The following is a 14,898-nucleotide window of genomic DNA, read 5'->3' on the forward strand; positions in this document are numbered from 1 at the left end:
CTTGAGACTAAAAGGAAATCACTTTGTGAAAGACATGGAGCGCCACTCAGAAGTTTCGAAGGGTCCGCCTGGGAAGGTAACAGTAACGCACATTTAGGTGAGACAGGCAGCCAGACCGACAATCTCTTAAGCGGAAGGCAACCCAACTGAAAGCCAGCTGACGAACCAATCAACAAGATCAGTTCTGCTCCACCCAACCAGAAAAAACGACTACAAGATGTCAGTAGCACAACGTTCTGGATACTAGTGCCCAATCCAGCCAAGTCAGAATGACCGCCCAAAACTACCAACAACACCTCAGCTGTGGAACTACACGCTTTGTTGGACAGCATCAACACGACGAGGAAAATACACTGCCAAAAACCACGTCAACGACCAGGCCAGGTCACTGGAACGTCAACGGCCACAAAGCAGAAGACACCGTTGGTACACTTCATTAATGAAGGAATGAATTAAATTAAGTTAAACACCACACAGGGAGCCGACTGCAATTCTAGCCAACTTCAATGCACATACGTTGTTACTCGCGGGAATCTCCCAGAAAGCCATAACCAGGATCAGATGAAGAGATACGATAGCAGTTGAGGCTTGATAGTAGGTTAAGTGAGCACTCAACATTAGTGTCCACGCTCGATGGGCGACGAACTTCGTAACCCTCGCAAGAAGCGCCTCACAACTCCAACCGCGCGTGCACGCCGCCACCGGCTCCAGCCTGACCACGCGCCACGGAGACTTCCTCGTTGCTCTGCGCTAACCGACCAACTTCCTAGACCCGGAAACGGTCAAAGGACCAAATACACGTCGGCCGATGGGACGACCGATAGAAACCCAGCGGTGGCCGAGCACTGGCTGTCCGCACCTCACCGGCGCTCCGTCCCCGACTTCACAGCTGCTGCGTCCCGACCCAGCTCCCAACCCACTCTCGACACACAATGACCCGTAACCGTTTCTTCTGTTCTTTCGCCTACAACCGCGTTCCTATCCCCTTGACTATCAGATTTTCGTCTCTCTTTACGTACTGAATTATCCGTTCAATATCCTCAAGTACTTTCTCTATCTCTTCGTTTTCTGCTTGCAACGATGACATGTATACCTAAACTATTGTTGTCGGTAGTGCCAGTTATTCATCGAATCTGATGAGAAGAACCATATCGCTGAACTGTTTTAAGTAATTCACAGGAGACCTTCCTGTTGAAAGAGAGGGTGAATGCCGCGCAGGATTAGTCGAGCGGTCTCATGTACTGCAGTCATGGACTGTGCGGCTGATCCCAGCGGAGGTTTGAGTCCTCCCTCGCGCATGGGTGTGAGTGTTTGTCCGTAGGATAATGTAGGTTAAGTAGTGTGTAAGCTTAGGGACTGATGACCTTAGCAGTTAAGTCCCATAACATCACACACACACGTTTGAACAGAGAGGGTGAATGATGAGAACGTCGTTGCGGAATTCGGGAAGATTAACGGCATAAGCGGCACTTTCTGCTGTGAGGTTAATTTATTAATTATTGCTCTACTCTTGTAAGCTGGAGTCCGGAGTATAATACAGGCAGTAATGAGCAGTAAAACCAATTAAATTTAGTCAAGTTCCTGCACCGAAGATCCTCTCAATATTAATAAAATTAAGACACCTCCAAGAAACGAAAGAGAGGAGAAAAGAAGAAAGAGCGACGAACACCGGGAACGAGAGAAATAGAGGAAAATACGAAAACACTGTAGCTACAGTTACCTGGACAATGTTCCAAATCACAGCATTTTTCGTCCCTAGCGCTAGTTAAAAGATAAAAATTGCAACTTTTTTATATTCGTGTACGAATAATTATATTCAAAGGTTGGTAGAAATTGGTTGCAAGAGCACTGCTTACAGACTCAGCTCGTATTTATGTTGTACACGCCTCACACATGTCTGATTTCCTACGCAGAACACTAAGTCTTCAGTAGGAGTTATACAGCCTCTCTGGCTTTTATTACCCAGCTTCTTCTCTAAATAATAAAGCTGTATGAGAACCTTTGTGCTCCGTCATAAAATGAATTCTGTGCAATCTAGGGGAAGTGTACTGAGCTCGCTTTGCTGACGTCTTCATCTTCAGTACAGTTTTACAACCGCTCCGTTCATTTTTTTCTTCAGCTGCTTACTTCAACTTATTGCTAATTATGTCCCCTCTCATCCTTTACTTTACTTAAACTTTCATTCTGACGATACGTGAAAGTACACCCTCTAAATTTCAGATCTTTGTGATGCAGTACCAACATTCCTAGTCAGCGGCTTCCTGCATTCCTGTTTAGAATAGCACATTATAATCTGAGTGGCCATCAGACGGTTATAGCCGTTCAGTGTTTGCAGGTCGACAAATTGGTTGTAATGCGTAACTCAACGTTTGGGGTCGCTTAACGGTATGCATATTAACTCTCTGGAGGTACTGAATATATGACAGAAATTATTTTTGTAATTTGTTATGGTCGAAGGGTTTCTTTCTGGCACAGGGTCGGTAAATGTGCACTACTGCTCTATAACAGTCCAATTACCTACTTATCTCTTTTCATTGGATTGATTCAACTACAGAGAAAAGTCTCTGATTCTTGATAGATTCTTCTTACTAGCATAGATATTTATTTAGGACTACCGCCTATAATATATGTCTGACTAATACACAAAGCGGTATCCACTATCTCCCGTTCTATTAAATATGATGCCCGCAGTATATCACTCTTATGTGACATTTTTGTGCAGTAACATGGTGAGCGACACGTGATCCTAATGAAGAAAACAGGACAAGTGCCACTAGGACTCTTGGTCTGAGGGTTCCCTGCGAACTTAAACATATATATATATATATATATATATATATATATATATATATATATATATATATATATATATATATATACAGTTCATCCATAGATTTGATGAGTGAGTGATCCTATAAGGGTGTTCTGTGGCTACTTACTGAAGTATGGAGCTATAAAAAGTGGGCACAGAGGATCTCTAGAGACAAAAGGACCTACATTATTTTAGTATAGAGATGGGGGAGAAAACCAGTCATTCAGGCAACGTGCAAATCAGCCAACGTTAGACGCGATCTCCGAGGAAACGATCGCATCACTCTTGTGAAGTGAAAGTTGAACACGTGATTTTTCTTCATTGAGGAACTGTAAGGACGTGCAAGGTTTTTAGCAAGCAGTACACAACTACCATTAATTCTTGAATAGTGGTTCTTTGTATACCCGGTAACGACGGTAAGATGTGCTATGAGGAAGCTGATGGGCATGGACGTTTACTCACAAATTTCGAAGGCATGTTCGTACCTCGTCCACACCGTCTATGTACATACACTAAGTCTAAGAGTAAAGTGACACCGCCCCGTAAGGAAAACGTTTTGATTTTATTGTTATACACTCTTCCTGTCTCAGACCACTTGACGGACGAGGTAAAATGTTATGCACGGAAGCGCCAAAGAAACTGGTATAGGCATGCGTATTCAAATACAGAGATATGGAAACAGCTGCGCTGCGCTGCGCTGCGGTCGGCAACCTCTAAATAAGACAAGTGTCTGGCACAGTTGTTAAATCGGTTACTGCTGCTTCAGTGGCAGGTTATTAAGATTTAAGTGAGTTTGAACGTGGTGTTGTAGGCGGCGCATGAGCGATGAGACACAGCATCTCTGAGGTAGCGATGAAGTGGGAATTTTCCCGTACGCCCATTTCACGAGAGTAGCGTGAATACCAGGAATCCGCTAAAACATCATATCTCCGCCGCAAACGAAAGAAGGTCCTGCAAGAACGGGCCCAACGAAGATTGAAGAGAGTCGTTCAGAGTGACAGAAGTGCAACCGTTCCCCAAATTGATGCAGATTTCAACGCTGGGCTATCAACAGGTGTCAGTGTCCGAACCATTCAACGAAACATCATGCATATGGACTTTCGGAGCCGAAGGCCCAATCGTGTATTCTTGATGACTGCACGACACAAAACTTTACGCCTCGCCTGGGCCCGTCAACATTGACATTGGACTGTTGATGACCGGAAACATGTTGCCAAGTCGTATGAGTCTCGTTTCAAATTGTATCGAGCGGATAGACGTATACGGGTATGAAGAGAACCTCATGAATTCATGGACCCTTCAAGTCAGCAGGGAACTGTTCAAGATGGTGGAGGCTCTGTAATGGCGTGGAACGTGTGAGTTGGAGTGGTGTGGGACCCCTGATGCGTCTAGATACGACTCTGACAGGTGACACGTACGTAAGCATCCTGTCTGATGACCTGCATCCATTCATGTCCATCGTGCATTCCGACGGACTTGGGCAATTCCAGCAGGACAATGCGAAACCCCACACGTCCATAATTGCTACAGAGTGGCTCCAGGAACACTCTTCTGAGTTTAAACACTTCCGCTGGCCATCAAACTTCCCAGGCATGAACACTATTGAGCATATCTGGGATGCCTTCAACCTGCTGTTCAGAAGTGATCTCCATCCTTCGTACTCCTGCGAATTCATGGAAGCCCTGCAGGACTCATTGTGTTAATTCCGTCCAGCACTGCTTCAGATATTAGTCGAGTCCATGCCACGTCGTGTTGCGGCACTTCTGCGATCTTAAGCAGGTGTACCAGTTTCTTTACCTTTTCAGTGTAGATTAAGTTGTTGCTACAAGATCAGTGGTTTATTCAAGTAATGATGACATTATGTGCATGCAAGAGTGTGTGTGTTAGAAGCTTATATCTCTACTGGTCCATTTAAGGGAACGTGAAATTTTTCTTGAACAAGTTCCGAATGCCAGTACTCCTACAAAAATTGGTTTTCATAAATTGAAATGAATATGGCCATCCAGTAGCGAATCCATTAATTCAAGCTGTACCCGTAAGCCTTCAGATCGGAATCTGGAAACGGTTCCAAGAGTTTTGCTGAAAATTACTGATATTCTCTCAGCCGGCTTTTGCTACGCACACATGTTAACCTGTACATCTTGTCACTTGCACTTTAATCCTTATACCTGAAGTACTGCGAGTGGTAGACTAAAAGGATTGTGGATGGCGAACTTGAGAGAAAACTGTATTTTGTGAGCGATAAAGCTCGAATTCATCTTTATGATCATGTGAAGAGCCAAATTTATCCCTACTGAGCCACCGAAAAGCCCCACATTGTGAATCAAATTGCTTTTCACGACAAAAAAAAATGGATTGAAGTGCGTGGTTTCTGATAGTCTATTTATCGGCCGATGTTCTTTGAAACCACAGTCAATACAAATCTTTTATCTTCAAATTTTAGAGAACTTCTCAGAAACTTGAATGGAAGTACTGTTTTTTTCAGCAAGATGGAACTAAGTGTCAAAGAAGCCGTGAATTCCTGTTTCATATTCATTACAATTTCACAGAAGAATGCAGAATAAGGAAAGGATCGTAGCCGCGTCGTTCGCCAGACTATTCTGCAAGTGACTTTTATCTGTGGGGGTATCTGGAGCAAAAAGTGTATTAAAATAATCCTAAAAGGGTAGATTAAGCGAAGGAAAACATACGTGAGCGTACTGCGTAATGTGAGTCCGAATGTGTTTTCACGAACACAGAATGCGTAAAGAACCAGTGAGAGCAGATTGAGCACATCTACGTCTACATGGGTACTCTGCAAATCACATTTAATTGCCTGGCGGAGCGTTCAACGAACCACCTTCATAATTCTCTGTTTTTCCAAACTCGTATAGAATGCAGAAAGAAAGAACACCTATATCCTTCCGTACGAGTACTGATTTCCCTTATTTTATCATGGTGATGGTTTCTTCCTATGTATGTCGGTGTCAACAAAATATTTTCCCATTCGGAGGATAAAGTTGGTGATTGTAATTTCGTGAGAAGATTCCATCGCAACGAAAAACGCCTTTGTTTTAATTATGTACACCACTAATTCTGTATCATTTGTGTGACACTCTCTCCCCTATTTCGCGATAGTACAAAACGTGCTGCCCTTCTTTGAACTTTTTCGATGTACTCCGTCAATCCTATCTGGTAAGAATCCCACACCGCGAAGCTGTACTCTAAATGAGAGACGGACAAGCGTAGTGTAGGCCGTCTCCTTAGTAAATCTGTTACATTTTCTAAGTGTCCTCCCAATAAAATGCAGTCTTTGGTTAGCATTCCTACAACATTTTCCATGTGTTCCTTCCATTTTAAGTTGTTCGTGATTGTAATTCCTATGTATTTAGCTAAATAATGGCCTTTACATTTGACTCATTTATCGCGTAACGGAAGTTTAAAGGATTCCTTTTAGCACTCATGTGGATGACCTCACACGTTTGGTTATCTAGGGTCAAATGCCTATTTTCGCACCGTATAGATATCTTTTCTAAATCTTTTTGCAGTTTGTTTTGATCTTCTGATGACTTAGTAGTCGATAAACGACAGCGTCATCTGAAGACAACCTAAGGCGGTTGCTGAGATTGTCTCCCAAATAGTTTCTATAGGTAAGGAACTGCACAGGATCTATTACACTACGCCGGGGAACGCCAGAAATCACTTCTGTTTTACCCGATGACTTTCCGTCAGTTACTACGAACTGTGACCTCTCTGACAGGAAATCACAAATCCAGTCACGTAACTGAGATGATATTCCATAAGCACGCAATTTCACTACGAGCCGCTTGTGTGGCACAGTGTCAAAAGCCTTCCGGAAATCCAGAAATACGGAATCGATCTGAAATCCCTTGACAATAGCACTCAACACTTCATGCAAGTAAAGAGATAGTTGTGTTTCACAAGAACGATGTTTTCTAAATCCACGCTGACTGTGTGTCAATAGACCGTTTTCTTCGAGGTAATTCATAATATTCGAACGGAATATATGTTCCAAAATCCTGCTGCATACCGACGTTAATGATATGGGCCTGTAGTTTAGTGGATTGCCCCTACCACCTTTCTTGAATATTGGTATGACCTGTGCAACTTTCCAGTTTTTGTATTTTAAAAGGATTTTGTGTTTTAAAATTAAATGATGCTTTATGGAATGAATGCATATGTTACAAACGCGGGTTATCTTGGGCATAATGCAGTTACATGCTGTAGTATAACTGGCAGTCAAATGAAAACGAGACAGATTATTTAAAAAATAATCGCCACAACTGTTAAAGCATATATCCAACTGTGAGACAAGGCGGTCAGTGCCTTCATGGAAAAATGTTTGCGGGTTCCCGGTGTAATGGTTCTTTATTTACGTGACCATTACGGCAGACCAACCCCAGTTCTCGATACCAGTAATATCGTCCTACTTTTCTGCGAAGTAACAGACATATTTCTGTGACAAATATTCGTATTTGGTTTTATTAATGTATAGGTACTCCGATGTATCGATATATTACAGTGATATGGTTTTTGTGTGTATTCATTTCTGTGAGACTGTCATAATTTTTGACTTACTTGTAACCGTTTTGGCGCGAATGCGCACAGAGCAGTCTTCGTTTCACTTTGCAGAGTTTCAGTTGTTATTTCTATTTTTAAAAGAACAGTCAAGTCTTGTGTTTGGTTAAAGTGGAAATTAAATATATGAAGATTGATACAAAACTGTTTTCTTGATGATGTGACAATTAAGAAGAAGTATATGTGAACTTACAAGATGTATAATAAAAATGTGGATCGTGAACACCAAGTCAAAAATTATTTCTACCATACCATTGTTCTGATCTGGGATTGTTTGATCATTAAGAATTTCCTGAAAAACGCATTTGTTAGCTCTCCAAATATTACTAAAATACAGATATGGACCTTCTAGCACTCAAAGTTGAATCACCCTAGAATCAACAAGATGAGCCATAACAACTTCGACGAAATCTACGTGGGAATCCATTCAAGATAAGTGCCAAAATTAATGACTTTTTTACAGTGACTTCATTATTTCCATTCTGACGATACCATCCACAGTCAATAGCCTTGTTGTTGCCCGATAAAGCGAACATATGCTGCGTGAGCAACATTATCAATCTGATTTCTAACCTACTTTGCGAGTGGTGGTATTGTTAGACCGGATAAACGTGACTATCCAGACGTGCACATCCTCGTCTGAAGCGAATCGACGGCTACAAATGTCTTTCTCCAGGGCTCCAAAAATATAGGAATCACATGAGGAGTGATCGTGGCTGTATGGAGGATATGCAGCGACTTCCCAGTGAAACCTGTGCAGCGTACTCGAAACAACCTCGGCAAAACGTGGGTTGCCCTTGGGGAGGTCCTTAAACATCCTCCATAAAGTCCCGATCTTTTCTCATGTGATTTCCATGTTTCTGGAGTCCTCCAGGAAGACATTCGTGGCAGTCGATTTGCTTCGGACGAAGAGCTGCACACCTGGGTACAGTCATGGCTCCATAGGGATCTGCAGGCATTTTTCCATGAAGGCTCTGACCGTCTTGTCACACAGTGGGATAAATGTATTAACATAATGGCTTTCTCTTTTCAAATAGTAAACAGTTTACTTACTTTTTTTCCATCTCTGTCATTGCCATTTCACTGCCCTTTATAGCACAGATGCAGCAATGAACATCAAAAATGCTACACCATCACGGTGTCATGCAGCATACGTCACACTGTCGTGAAGTACATTACATTCACAGATATACAAATGACATTTAGTACAAATGCAGAAAGTAATTCCATACACATTTCTACAGGGAGTAACAGTTGCAAGTGCAGACTTTTTGTATGTGGTGCCTTAATACGTACACACATCAGGGTGTTCGTTATTTTCTCTCTGCATCGAACAGTCTTCCCGCATCACAGACATTACGAACTGATGTTTTCTGCACTGCCATAGTGCACAAGTAAGTGGACTACGCCTGTTAGTATAGTCTAACGGTTTTGTGTTAATGTTTCCACACTTCAACACTTGCCTTGCTGCCCAGGGGAAAATAAGCATGTACGGCTTGCTTTTGCCACATGTTCTTGGAGGTACTAGCCAATCTAAGAACGTACACCGTTAGTGGCTATAATTGTTAGTCTTCAAATGACGTAAATACTGATATAACATTGTTCGGTACCCAGTCGCCAATAGAAATAGCTGCACTTACATCCGTTACACCCAGTACGCAAGGAAATATTGCGCTGTGGTTTCTCATTCGAAAATCACATCTGATATAATCTTGTAGATTTACATACCTGTCGATGGTGTGTACGTGGACGAAGTCACATTGACATCTGACCATATATTCGGGGTAAGGCAGTGTATGTACGCTATTGACGATTAAAATTAAATCACATAAAAGTAAAGAAATTTTAGGGTATAGAAAAATATCCGCTACCAGTCACAATAAAAGGTTATTTATTTGTCACACGACCGGTTTCGGGTTTGAGCATTTCTTCAGGTGTTCATACATTCATGTAAATGTTTATATTGTTGGAGACCACTGTATAAAAAAAAATTATTTGCTGGTGGCTACACGGGCACAAGTGGGATAACTGTAAGTGGCAAGGCAGCATTTGACGAAAATATATCTGTACTTACATAAAGATGAAGCACCACTGCCGGCCGTGGTGGTCTAGCGGTTCTAGGCACGCAGTCCGGAACCGCGCGACTGCTACGATCGCAGGCTCGAATCCTGCCTCGGGGATGGATGTGTGTGATGTCCTTAGGTTAGTTAGGTTTAAGTAGTTATAAGTTCTAGGGGACTGATGACCACAGATGTTAAGTCCCATAGTGCTCCGAGCCATTTGAACCATTAAAAAAAAAAAAAAAAAAAAAAAAAAAAAAAAAAAAGCACCATTATTACAGTTACGCTGTGATGACAGTTTTGCCATTTGGTTACACACTTATTATCATTTTCACGTCCATATTTCAGTTTTACCAAGTATAGCTTCATATTTCACTATTACGATGTGCACTCGTGAAATACACTATTTTTACATACAACCATGTGGGCTGTGGTGAAAGAACTTAGACGTAGCAGATGTTGCTCATACAGAAACATGTATGTTATGATCAAAGAACTTAGCTCCAGGATGTGCAAGGGTGTTGCGTATATAGAAACTTAAAAAGCTATTATAGACAGCGAAGTTTTTTGATACACATTATGAAATTTCATAATAACCTTTTATTGTGACTGGTAGCGGATACTTTTCTACACCCTATAAAGGAACAGTCACGGAGTTCGACAGCATCCACTGTGGATAAAATTGAAAGAAATTTTGCTTGTGAAGAAAATGTACTTCTGGTATCACTGTAACGGCCACCCCTCCCGTGTCCCCCCACCCCCACCGCCCCTCTCCCGTACCCCGCGCTCTCATTTACTGCTCCAGTTAGTAATGGCGCACACATAAATAACTTGAGCTCTAATTTCTCCAATTTTCTCGTCTTAATCATTTCGCAAGACGTTTGTTGAACAAAATACTGTGTTTCTTGACTCTTCTCCGAAAGTATGCTCTCGAAATACGAACAGCAAACCTCTTCGTGATGCTCAACGCCTATGATGTACCGTCAACCACTGGAGACTGCTGAACGCTTCCGTAACGCTCGCGCAGACTAATCGATCCCGCGAGGAATCACGAAGCTCTTCATTGGATCTTACCTACCTCTATTACTATCCCTTCTCTGAGCAGTACTCAGGAATGGGTCGTACGATCGTTTTGTGTTTCCTTGAAATTCTCCCAACTAATCTCAATCTTATATCTGCTTTCCCTGCTATTTATTTTATGCGGTCGTTCCATATTAGGTCACTGCTGATTGTTACGCCTAAGAATTTTACTGTTGTTCCTGTTTCCAGCGGATTGGCGCCCTTAGTGTAACTCAACATCAATTGATCTCTTACACTCTACACTGCTGATTGTTACGCCTAAGAATTTTACTGTTGTTCCTGTTTCCAGCGGATTGGCGCCCTTAGTGTAACTCAACATCAATTGATCTCTTACAAACTATAAGTTACGTTTATTTACGTTCACAAACAGGTGACATTCAAAGCACCTATCGTCGATCTGAGGCGTAGCGCCGTATACCGATCCTGCCTTGGAGGCGGTTAAGTGGGAGATGTGTCTCAGAACTGGATAGTGACAGATGGTGACGCGAGACTGAACACGCACGTAGTTTATGTATCAGCCGATAGAGGACAGTATAGGATAGGGGACTTTGATTTAGTTTCGATTGTGCCCACTAGAGTGCATAGAATGTTTTTCATAAACTGTTCTAGTATTTTCATAAAGTGTTATTATGTCTTTTTGTGTATCTAAAATGTTATAAATGTGTTTTAGCAGTATGAATGATGCGTGAGTGTGGTTTAAGGTTAATATAAATATAATTGTTTAACGAGTTATGTAGTGGGATTTAGTGTCGGAACATTCCGAAGAAGTATGGATGTGGACAAAGGGAATTTATGTAGAATAGACTTGTAAAGTAAGTTTATGGGAAAGGGAAAGTTAATTCAGATATAAATAACAATAGTAAATAACTTTATGCATAAACAAAACTACAGCATATTAGATAATTACGTCGGTAAAAGGTGCAGTCGTTAGGTTTACTATTTTGCGATTGGTTATTGATGAAAAGCGCGGACTGACGCGGGAGAATGTTGTTTTGCTATTGGCTGTTGAGTAAACTGACCAATGGTAAAGCAATATTCTTCACGATCATTTCTCTGCTGGTAGAGAAGACTTAGAGTAATCTAGGAGTCGGAGCCTAGCCGTGAAACAGTTCAGATGTGTGTAGTAGTAGTTCCGATGGAAATGATAAGTTGCTGGATCTAGCAGTTTTTCATACATCAAAAGCGTTGTAAAGTGACGCCATAATTATTCCGATGGTTGTGTAGAAATTCCGGAATTTTTAAGTGAATTTTGTGACGAGAAAATTCCGCGTGACGTATTGAGTAGGTCGGTGGCTAAAAACTGTGACTGCATTAGCTACCGACAAACTTAATATTTGTCGAGCATTCTCAATCAAAAACAATACGTATTTTTGTAGCTATTACATTTTCGGGATAATCAACACCATAAACTTGCTAACGTGAGTGAAAGGGATTGTGAGTGACTGTGTTATGACTAGCACGGGCTTGGCAGTGATACTTGTTCACCTAAGTTTCAGAATGTATTAATTAAGGACAAAATTTCTAACCTTTCATTTCGTGTGAAAACTTTCTCCCGAAACGTAGATTAGTGACTTTAATTACAGCCTAATTCACGTCGAAGTACAGTAGGTTTCGCTTCCCTACTGATGATCTACTGGGACAATGTTCACAAGTAGGTGCAGGTTCGTCGTAAAGGGACGGAAAGAACCGCGCCGCCGCAGATCCTCTGCAGGTCTTCCAGCAATTCGCACAGCTTCCTGATGTTGCATCTGTCCTATCGACAACACCACCCTCAGTAAAGGGCCTCCAACATTACCCATCGCATCATTAATACAAACTGTAAATTGTATCAGCACAATAACTGTCCCTTCGCGTACTCCCGAAAGTAGCTCTTCAGAAAGACATGTTGAGTTCCATCTGGAAGGAAGTCCTGTAGCCAGTCGCAAATTTTGTCGGATACGCGGAAATCTCCTGTTTCGTTTGCTAGCCGACAACGTGAAACTGTACCGAACGTTCTCGTGAAGTCAAGAAACACGGCGTGGGCGGCGAAGTCTATGGGGCCCAAAATCTTACGGAATCACTGAGAGGGCTAAATAACGCCAGATTCCTGTTTCCGGAATCGGTGATGATTTTCGTAGATATTTTAATTCTCCGAAAACCTCAGAATGACTAAACATAAAATGTGTTCCATAATTCTACAACAGACTGATGTCAGCGAATTAAGCTTACAGTTAAGAGCGTCTGTTCGACAACCTTGTTTGGAAACGGGAATGAGCTGCTTCTTCGCTAGATATCATTCGTTGCACCATCGAATTAGGAAAAATTGCTGCTAGAAGGTAACAAGTTCTTTCTCATAATCTCTGCAGAAGCTAACAGGTATCTAATCCAGTACAGCTGTCTTTCCACTGCTGAGCTGTTTCAGTTGATTTTCTGTTCCGCGATCGCTAATCTCAGTACCTGCCATGTCGGCACTAGTGCGATGGTTCAAAGAAGAGACCGTATTACAATCTTCCGCGGAGTAACAATTTCGGAAGACCAACTTCAGTTTTTTGACCTTCTCTGCGTTATCTTTCCTTTCTCAGCTTTTATGGTCACTGGAGCACTGAACAGATGATTTCGATGCACTTACTGTCTTTACATATACCGAAATTTATTACAGTGTTTAGTGAGACCGTTGGCTAAATTTTACTTTGACATCCCTTGCGTCAAATTCTCACCTCTTTTGTGTCAGTGAACGAAGTAATGCTTCTAAATTATAACATTTGCTTTACTGCAGGCGTCTTCTTACTGTATCTGTAACTCAGATATCACAAACCGCTGTAGAGATGTATACGCTTACGTTAATCGCTGAAAAGCCTGCCATGATCCTGAAAGTGGCCAATATGATCGGAACGAGCTCTATAGCAAGACACATTCCTTGCTACCAAGAACGGAATTTATGTAGTAGACTAGGCTACACTGGGTTATTGTTGTGTAACGAGCATATGCTTTAGATGTTAATTACAACAAGCCGGCCGCGGTGGCCGTGCGGTTCTAGGCGCTGCAGTTCGGAACCGCGGGACTGCTACGGTCGCAGGTTCGAATTCTGCCTCGGGCATGGATGTGTGTGATGTCCTTAAGTTAGTTAGGTTTAACTAGTTCTAGGTTCTAGGGGACTGATGACCTAAGATGTTAAGTCCCATAGTGCTCAGAGCCATTTGAACCAAGCCAATTACAACAAATTGTGATAAAGATTATTTTTTAATGTCTCGCAGATGGAGAGCGCGTTATATTCCTGAAAAATCCCTCTGCATTTTGGTTCCAAAGTACCTGAATGTAGTCATCAGCTTTCCCCTTCAAGTTGCGTAACAAAATTGCGTTTTCTTTTCCTGTTTCGGTGTTGTTGATCTTCATACCACACATCTCTGTTATGATAACCTCCATCTCTCGAAGTGCCTTCTGCAGCTCATTTTTGAAGGCTCTTAATTTGATCCAAATGGATGTTCATTACTGAAGCACAAGTATTTAGAATAATGCATAAGCAACCATAACAACTTTATCTACTAGTAAAGTGCATTTTACGAGAAGCGTGAAGCGTTTATTGTTACTCATCGACAAAATACTGCACAAATCCGTGGGTATGTTATTAATGATTTCATGTGACCTACTTTCCATTCCTGAGGTCATGTACGGAAAAGCAGCGTAACTTACTCCTTTTGGCTCTGCTTAGTTCCAATGGGCTAACAGTTATTTGATGTGCATTTCTATGGGTACAATTGGAAATTCCCCCCATGAACCATGGACCTTGCCGTTGGTGGGGAGGCTTGCGTGCCTCAGCGATACAGATAGCCGTACCGTAGGTGCAACCACAATGGAGGGGTATCTGTTGAGAGGCCAGACAAACGTGTGGTTCCTGAAGAGGGGCAGCAGCCTTTTCAGTAGTTGCAAGGGCAACAGTCTGGATGATTGACTGATCTGGCCTTGTAACAATAACCAAAACGGCCTTGCTGTGCTGGTACTGCGAACGGCTGAAAGCAAGGGGAAACTACAGCCGTAATTTTTCCCGAGGGCATGCAGCTTTACTGTATGATTACATGATGATGGCGTCCTCTTGGGTAAAATATTCCGGAGGTAAAATAGTCCCCCATTCGGATCTCCGGGCGGGGACTACTCAAGAGGATGTCGTTATCAGGAGAAAGAAAACTGGTGTTCTACGGATCGGAGCGTGGAATGTCAGATCCCTTAATCGGGCAGGTAGGTTAGAAAATTTAAAAAGGGAAATGGATAGGTTGAAGTTAGATATAGTGGGAATTAGTGAAGTTCGGTGGCAGGAGGAACAAGACTTCTGGTCAGGTGACTACAGGGTTATAAACACAAAATCAAATAGGGGTAATGCAGGAGTAGGTTTAA

The sequence above is a fragment of the Schistocerca serialis genome, chromosome 8 (genome assembly GCF_023864345.2).
Source record: "Schistocerca serialis cubense isolate TAMUIC-IGC-003099 chromosome 8, iqSchSeri2.2, whole genome shotgun sequence".
Lineage (NCBI taxonomy): Eukaryota > Metazoa > Arthropoda > Insecta > Orthoptera > Acrididae > Schistocerca > Schistocerca serialis.